The sequence below is a fragment of the Drosophila yakuba genome, unplaced genomic scaffold, assembly GCF_016746365.2.
Source record: "Drosophila yakuba strain Tai18E2 unplaced genomic scaffold, Prin_Dyak_Tai18E2_2.1 Segkk57_quiver_pilon_scaf, whole genome shotgun sequence".
NCBI classification, from domain to species: Eukaryota; Metazoa; Arthropoda; class Insecta; order Diptera; family Drosophilidae; genus Drosophila; species Drosophila yakuba.
In genome coordinates, this window is record NW_025048821.1 from 235893 (window position 1) to 245289 (window position 9397).

Genomic DNA, 9397 nt, shown 5'->3' on the forward strand with positions numbered 1-9397 from the left:
TGACTTGGTATACGTTGGGCATTGAAGCTTTTTCTGTTGATTGCGTATGTAATTCGGATTTGTTTGTTTCTCCTGAGCAGGATTTTTGTCTACTTTGTAATCTCGTAGTGACTTTCATAATATTTCCGGTTATATTTTTTAATTCTTTGATGGTTATTCTTGATAAAGCATCAGCAACATAGTTATCTTTACCTCTCAGATACACTACTGTAAAATTAAATTCCTCTAATTCAAGTCGCACACGAGTCAATTTTGAGCTAGGTTTAGTCATTGAAAATAAAGAGGTGAGTGGTCTATGATCAGTTTTGACTGTAAAATGTTCACCATAAATATAGGGTCTGATTGCCCAATGTATTGCTGCTTATTCCTGCTCAGTAGTACTTTTATTACTCTCGCCCTTAGTAAATGATCTAGATGCGTATGCAACTGGAAGTTGGTGGCCATTGTGGTTTTGAGATAAAACTGCGCCACGTGCCATTTTGCTAGCATCTGTTGTGATACAAAATTTTTTACTAAAATCGGGGTATGTTCCATCAGTTTTGTTTTTAAGTGTACAAATGATTTTTGACAGTCTTCTGTCCATTCAAAAGAAACATTCTTTTTACATAATCAGACGTAAATAGTCGGCGAAGTTTTTAATGAATCTTCTATAATAGTTACAAAATGCAACGAAACGCCTTGCGCTATCTGCATCATGAGGTACTGGGTAATTTTTGATGACATCGTACTTCTTGTCATCTGGCAGTATTCCTCTATCTGTGCATTTATGTGCCAAAAAGGTAACTTCACGCATAAAGAATGAACATTTCTCTTGATGTAATTATACCCGTTACTCGTAGAGTAAAAGGGTATACTAGATTCGTTGAAAAGTATGTAACAGGCAGAAGGAAGCGTTTCCGACCATATAAAGTATATATATTCTTGATCAGGATCAATAGCCGAGTCGATTTGACCATGTCGATTTGACAACGTCGAGATCTCAGGAACTACAAAAGCTAGCAAGTTGAGATTAGGCATACAGACTCCAGGGACATAGACGCAGCACATGTTTATCGAATCATGGTGCCACGCCCACTCTAACGCCCACAAACCGCCCAAAACTGCCACGCCCACACTTTTGAAAAATGTTTTAATATTTTTTCATTTTTGTATTGGTGTTGTAAATTTCTATCGATTTGTCAAAAAACTTTTTGCCACGCCCACTCTAACGCCCACAAACCGCCAAAAACTGGCCTTCGCACATACACTAGCTGAGTAACGGGTATCAGATAGACGGGGAACTCGACTATAGCGTTCTCTCTTGTTTTAGATTGTATTTCCTGCATTTGTTAATAACATCTGATAAGTTTTTAATCATATGCTTTTCGGAACAACCTATCACTATCAACTCATCCAAATAGATAAATGCTTGCGTTGGCTCAAGGTCAGAAAATGCAATTGTCATCATTCTTTGAAAAGAATTTGGCGCTATTTTCAATCCAAATGGTAATCGCGTAAATCGATATGAACCGTTTGTTGTTGAGAATGAAGTTATATCTCTTGAGTTCAATTTGGTGAAAACCTAACATCAAGTCATGGCATGAAAAATATTTGGCTCGGCCTAGTTGATCCAAAATGTCATTAATTCTAGGGAGTGGAAATTTATCAGACAACACTTTTTTATTGATTTGACGATAGTCAATTACTAACCGCCATTTCTTTTTATCTGAGTCTGGAAGAAATGTTTTCGGTACTAATAGTACTGTACTACAGATTTTACCCTGTTATGTTATGTTATGTTATGTTCGACCAATTATGTTATCATTCTCATGAAAGCTCTACTATGTTAATAAGCCCAGTCGTAAAACTGAAGTCGAAGCTGCTGGCTGCGCCCGCGCACTAAACATTTTGGATCGAACCTCTCGTCTTTTTCTTTCGGTGGAAATTTCCCAGCTAGGCTGCTAGCAGCCAGTCTTAATTTCGTAACAAATTTTCTTCGGGAAAACTCACCCGATTTTTCAAGGTGTTTAGGCGCAGTTTTTAACAAAGTAATTTTTCAAAGAATTTCAGTGCAAACTTAGCGCCTGGCTTTTTAAAATCATATGTGGGATATTCTGGCCAACCAGAATAGCCAACACAGAGCTGTGGCGCGTTACGAGCGAGCCCCCGATACACACCCAAATAAGGAAGAAGAAATGGATGTGGATAGGGCACGCTCTCAAACCATTCTTCATAGTTGGAAGACCTTAAGGCCTCTCAAACCATTACTCATAACTGGGAGACCTCGGGGCCTCTGAATTATTCTCACCCATAGATCGACCGAGAGAGGCCAATGCATGCTCACTTCCCAGGATGTACCGAGATATCCGATGCCTACAAGCACCAGGATCTCGTAACTGGAGAAGAGCATCTCCCAACAGATAAAATATCCCCTAGAAGAATCCAATGGGCTATAGAGTCCTTTGCGGGAATAAAAGCACCGTTACTAGATGGAATATTTCCAGCCATGCTACAGGTGACCAAAGAAGTGATCACCCCATGGCTACACGTTATATTCACAGCGTGCCTAAGCACGGGCTATATCCCTATCCAATGGAGAACATCTAGGATTGTCTTCCTGCCAAAAGCGGGGAAGTGCAGACATATGAGCCCCAAGGATTACAGGCCGATTAGTCACACCTCTTTCTTACTCAAGACGCTAAACACCCTGATGGACTTATACATCAGAATGATGCAGAACTACTACTGTCATCCAACCAGCATGCTTACACGAAGAGTAAATCAGTATATACGGCACTACACTCGTTAGTAGCCACCATTGACAAAGCCCTGCATAACCAAAAATATGCTCTCGGAGTGTTTGTGAATATATCCGAAGCGAGCCCCCGATACACACCCAAATAAGGTAAAAAGAAATGGATGTGGATAGGGCTCTCTCTCAGGAGAAACCCTAGTAGCATAGTAAGGATGGCACTGGACTGGAACCCCCAAGGAAGCAGGAGGGTAGGAAGGCCAAGAGCAACATGGAGAAGAACCGCTTTACAAGAATTTGCCCAAATAAACATCACATGGGAAAATGCTAAACAGACAGCACAAAACAGCGTTAGATTAAAGGCTCTCGTAGAAACCTTAAGTTCCCGAGAGTAATAAGAAGGAATTAAAAAATAAAACCTCCGGCCTTTATAGAAGATTCGGGGAATTGTTATTATGAGCTAGAAGACCTTTAAGGCCTTTATAGAAGATTCGGGGAATTGTTATTATGAGCTAGAAGACCTTTAAGGCCGTCTGGTAGGGAAATTCCTTGCGAAGGAAATAAAACAAAGACCCTAGTAGTTTCGAGCGCGAGTCCCACGAGTGTGTGCATGAACCGCAAGCGTGATTTAAGGAGGTCGTCTACCTTCGCGCTTAAGTTTTGGGCCTCTTATTCAAAGACTTCAACACTGACAGTTTTTGGCTGTTTGTGGGCCTGGCAAAACAGTTTTTTGGCAAATCGAGAGATATTTACAAGACTAATAAAAATTTGCAAAAATATCAAACCATTTTTCAAAAGTGGTCGTTAAATTGTGCGTGGCAAATTATTTTTGGCAAATCGAGAGATATTTACAAAAATGTGTTTGCGGGCGTTAGAGTGGGCTTAACAAAAAAAAAATGTGCAAGTCGATAGAAATTCGGATAACTAATAATAAAATGAAAAAATATCATACAATTTTTTAAATGTGGCAGTTTTGGGCTGCTTGAGATCTCGACGTTCATATGGGCAGACAGACGGACGGACAGAATAAGAAGAATTAAGAATATATATACGTATGTACCTTTCCTCTGCCTGTAACATACTTTTCAACAAATCTAGCATACCATATTACTCTACGAGTAACGAGTATATAAAAAATATCTGAAACTCAATTTGTTTCTTTTCTGTTAAGACATTATATTTTTTCTTATTCTGCTGTATTAATGCCAATGACAGAGAGCGTAATAAAGCCATTCTTTTGACAAGTCTCTCTTACGAATTGAGTGGGACAATTGGCTTTTAAAGCTCTTAAAATTTGTCTTATAGCCGAGGAAATCACCACGGCGATTCGCAAGAGAAGTAATTCTTCATCTGGGGAGGCCACATAGAAGATATAAAATATAAAAAATAGATATTTACAAGGTTCTTGTCGATAAGCTAAATGCTTATTTCCCACCAAAGCAAAACTCCATGTTTAAGAGGCATTTGTTTGGAAGTCTCGGGACACTTTTGCAAAGTTGCCATTTTGCTGTCAATTGCAGAACAAATTTAAGGCGTAAGAGACCTCAGGACCAGTTTGACGCTGTTAAACCTCAACGCAGCACGGTGCGTTGGGTTGAGGGAGAAACAGATCTAAAACCCGGAGGAAATTGCTTTATTTATTAAATTTATTAAATGTCAGGTTGGTGATTGCAAACTATCATTATTTATTGGGTTCTCGACCCAACCTAGGAGCCCTATTAATTCCAACAGCGGATAACGCGTTTTTTTGTATCACCGACACAAACAAAAAATTTAGCTTTATCGCTAAATATAATGGTTTCCCATTGCCTTTGAGTCCACGATATCCTATCCCGAGCCCATTGCAATGTTTTTTTTTCGCAAACGATAGCGAAAGAAATTGCTTCGGTCGATTTTGAGCCGTCTGTGTATATATTCTTTTGCCGATCGCATCTTTTTAAAAAAGAAAACGGGAGAGAAATTCGAAACTCGTAGTGTGGTTTTTTGTAGAACTCGCTGATGGGTATTTATGTTGGACTTTTTAGAGGACCAGTAAGGCGTCGAGGCTAAAGCCTGATGTGGTCTGAAAGACAGCTGGCAGCTGGCAGAGCGCCAAAGCGTATTTGCGTTTCTGCTTATATATGGCACAGAAATCTTCTTTCCTTGGTGTTAGCTGTGGTGAATAGTTTTGGAAGGAGCTGCATAGTGCAGCCTGCAGACCCGATTTTCTGAGAATGCAGCGTGTGGGAGAGGTAAGTAATGCGTTGATGGCTCGACGAACAGGTCCGTGATAAGGTGGTAGTTTTTGCCGGTGGTACTTTGCGCATCATCCATAAATAAAAAGACCATAGTCTATTTGCAAGAGCCGAGTAATATTTATAAGAGTATTGCTGTGTATACAGGAGTCATTGGAATTTAAAAACTTGAAGCGGGATTTAAGCTGTTTTCTGAGGTTGGTACAATGTTGTTAAAAATAAGGTTTTGAGTCGAAGGTAATACCCAGAATTTTTAAGAGGTCTACGTTTTTAATACAAATATTCTTATACATAATATCAGTAAAGGTACAACGTTGTTTACGGTAAATGTGTAGAAGCTTACATTTACTGAAGAGAGGGCAGCACATCCAATTCTTCTAGAATATTTACCAATTTTTCTCGGACAGTGACCAGGTTCCAGCGTCATCAACGTAGATAGATACCTTTATGTTTTTGTGTCTGTTCAAAATGCTACTGATTTTTCCTAACGCTATCTTAAAGAGCACTACTGACAGTGGAGAGCCTTCTGGGATGCCGTTGAAAAAAGTGTAAGTTTCGGAGGTGATGTTGTTGTCTCTAGCCCTGAAGGAGCGGTTGGTCATAAAGGCTGGGACTGTAGCCCCAGAGTTCGAGTCTACAAAGCACTTCATGTTACCCCACGCGGTCGAAGGCCTTATCGAAATCAGCCGAGGAGATCGGATGAAGACTATTCATTTTATAAGGATCCTTGTTAGGCTTGGTTATGGGAATAACAATGGAGGACCTCTATGTATGTGGGAATGAGCTAGCATCCAAAATGTTAGAAATGTTTAGAAGTTTTCGCTTGAAGGGTGTGGGCATATGTCTTAACATTGGGTAGGATATTCTATCCCATCCTGGGCTTTTTCCTTTAGCAGTAGCCAATGCCGATTCTAATTTAGTTAGTGAGAAGTTCTGGTTCAACTGTTTTGCTAAAGCAGACAGCGAAATCGGTTGATAGTTTCTAGCCTGATAAAGTTGTTTTTGTTGTATGTATTCGGCTGGAAAGTTGCTATTGAAACTGTGTGGTAAGTGAGTTTCTTGTAGACATATAACATCTGGCGAGTGGTTTCTGATCAGAAGAGTATGTTCGTTAAAATTATTGAAAATACCATTTATATTCCATTGTAAAATTTTGATGGACATAGTACATATAAATGGATATATTATAGTTTGCAACGGGATATCAATTGGAGGGAATCTGACTATGAGTCAAGATCTTCCATTGTAGCATCCGAGTCTTCGGTTTTGTTTCGTAGTGGTGAGTTGCAGTCGTAAAGGAATTAAATTTTGTTGGGTTCGATAGTGTCGTCTTGTGTAGATTGTAGAAGTTCAGCACAACAGCACAACAGTTTTAGCTTGTTGTTATTTTTGCTTTTTCATATGTTTATATTGTTTTGTATGAGGTAAATGGTCGAGGTTGTTTGTTGAATTGCTGATGTAGCAGCATAAGAGTTTGAGGAATTGATAAGAGGTGTAGGTTGTTGTGGTTTTTGTATAACGCAAGCCTTTCGCATACTGCATTTTTGTTGTTGTTTTTAGTCTAAGGAGCACCCTTTGGTTATAGTATTGTAAGCATTGAGAAGACAAACCCGGCTGATCGCCGTTACAGTTTGCGCAGAAAGTACAAATGCAGGGCTCAGGGAGGTGAGGAGCAAGATTACTTCACACGCAAGTAACGGGGACTTTAAAATGCTTTGCTGTGTGCCCTAACAGTTGGCAGGTGGTGCACCTCATAGGGTTTGTAATGTATTCCCTAACCTTGACGGTGTGCCATGAAACGTCCAGCTTGCTAAGTAAACTATAAAGATCGAAAGTGATCACTCCTATGGGTTTTAAAATTCCGTCTACAGTTCTGGAGAACTCAAACACAGAGGAAACATTTTGTGATTGGAGCTCTTCAATAATCTCTTGGTCTGGATGTTGATGAGGTACGGAGCATATATTGTGCCTTTCACAAAATTAAGCCAGTCATGGAATTTGCATTCGATAACGCATATTCGCGGCAAATGCGTGAATTTAAGAAATTTCTCAGCGACCTTTTTGGTCTTCACTATCAAAAGTAACTTGTCTTCGCAGAGAGTCGATATAAAGATTATATCATTACTTACCATCTTCAGAGCACGGTGCACTGCAGAGCAAGAAAAATCAGTGAGAGACTTTACTGAGTTTTTGGCGGCAATTATTAGGAATCTTTGGTTTCAAGGAATTGGGAATTCAAGGAATTACTCAGAGAATTTAACGTATGGACATTTTATCTTGGCTTTGAAACTCACGCTAAGGCTAGCAAAGCGGTTGTCCCCAAACTTGGGAGGCTCAGGGGCCATGACGTCTGCACTCGAAAAGGGATAGTCGATGATTGACAACAGATTAATGTTTGGCGTTAATACGGCTTCTGAAAATTACCAAAGAAGACTTAAGGAAATATTAGCTACATGCAAAAATGTGAGAAACTATATCGACGACAGTTTTATATTTGGGAAAACCAGGGCATACTGCCTCCATACTCATCCGTCCTCACCTCCGAAACAATTGCCATACTAGAAGCAACAGAACTAATTAAAACCCGAAGAGGTAAATTTATTATCTGCTCCGACTTCCTATCAGCAATAGACTCAATCAAAAACCCGAATAACAACAGCTTTTACCTAAAACGAATCAGATCCCTATTAACACAACTTGCCCCTAAAATTAAAATAATTCAGGAATAAAAGGAAATGAACTTGCCGATCAAGCTGCAAAATCAGCAAGCAATATGCCACTAATTGTCACCCCAAGCATAAACAACACAGATATAAAAAGACATCTTAAAGCGGAACTTGCGACAAAACAAAAAGAAAACATTATAAACTGCAATCAATGGTACAAATCACTTAACATGAATAACACACACATCTGCGATAACCTTAAACAATCTCACCCAAACTGGACCAGACTCGACCAAATAAAAATAATACGACTTCGACTAGGACACACAAACATACGCCACCAACACTACCTAAATCCAAATCCAATAATAGTTTGTCCTTTTTGCCAAGGAGATCTTTCAATAAACCACATAATGAACTCATGTCCATCCCTTATACAAACCAAGCAATCCATATTTAGCAACGCTAACCCCCTAGACCTTCTTAGCAAGCCCAACCCAGAAAACATACAAAAATACATTCGCTTCCTAAAAAAACAGAATTATACCACCAAATTTAAACAACAAGCACAGTAATCATTTGACCAATTAGCCATAGGCCCTGCAGCCAGTGCTATATTACTTAAGTTAGTTTAGTTTTGTAAACTGCTCTATCCATTATAATAATAATAATAATAATATTTGGGAAAACCAAAAAAAAAAACAAGAGAGAACGCTATAGTCGAGATCCCCGACTATCTGATACCCGTTACTCAGCTAGTGAATGTGCGAAGAGAAATTTTAACACTGACTGTTTTTGGGCGTTAGAGTGGGCGTGGCAAAATGATTTTTGGTAAATAGAGGTAAGTTTACAAAACGAGCAAAAATGTGAAAAAATGCATAACATTTTTCAAAAGTATGGGTGTGGCAAAGTTCTTCTGCAGATCAATAGAAATTGACAATACCTGTCTGCCTGTTACATACTTAACATAAGTAACAGGTATAAATATAACGATGCAGTACAACAAGTAAAAGAATGTAATCTTGAATTAGGAAAAATGGAAACACACAGCAACGATTCTTTCATTCAGAAACCCCAAAAACAAGGGGAACACTTTTACATACGTTAGTTAATTCATTTTCGACCTGGCCAATCGAACAGAACCCATGGAATCGTGGAATGATGCTGGTACTTCTGCGTGGGGCTTCTCGCGTCTGAGGATATCGGATTGGATATCGGAATCCGTGGGTGGAGCTTCTCGCGTCTGGATCCTCCTGCTGTAAATAGGTCTCTCGTGTTCGGTGCCTGAATGTCGTGCAATGCCTGGGAATACGTAGAAACGCTGGGGGGACCCTTAAGTCAGCGATTACGGGGGGTAGGAGAGATAGGGAGCGGACCCTTAAGTCAGCAATGGGGACGGTTGTTGTTGTTATCGGACCCGAAAGTCAGCGGGAAGAATTCTTTTTAATGTTGGACCCTGAAGTCAGCAGAGAGAATTGTTATTGTTGTTGGACCCTGAAGTCAGCAGAGAGAGTTGTTTTTGGACCCTGAAATCAGCAGAGAGAGTTGTTGTTGGATCCTTAAGTCAGCAGAGATAATTTTTGTTGGACCCTTAAGTCAGCAGCGGGAATTGTTGTTGGACCCTTAAGTCAGCAGAGAGAATTGTTGTTGGACCCTTAAGTCAGCAGAGAGAATTGTTGATGGACCCTTAAGTTAGCAGAGGCAAAAGGAATAAACACTTACTACCCTTGTTTATTATATTTACCACTGGCAGATCCCGCTGTAGA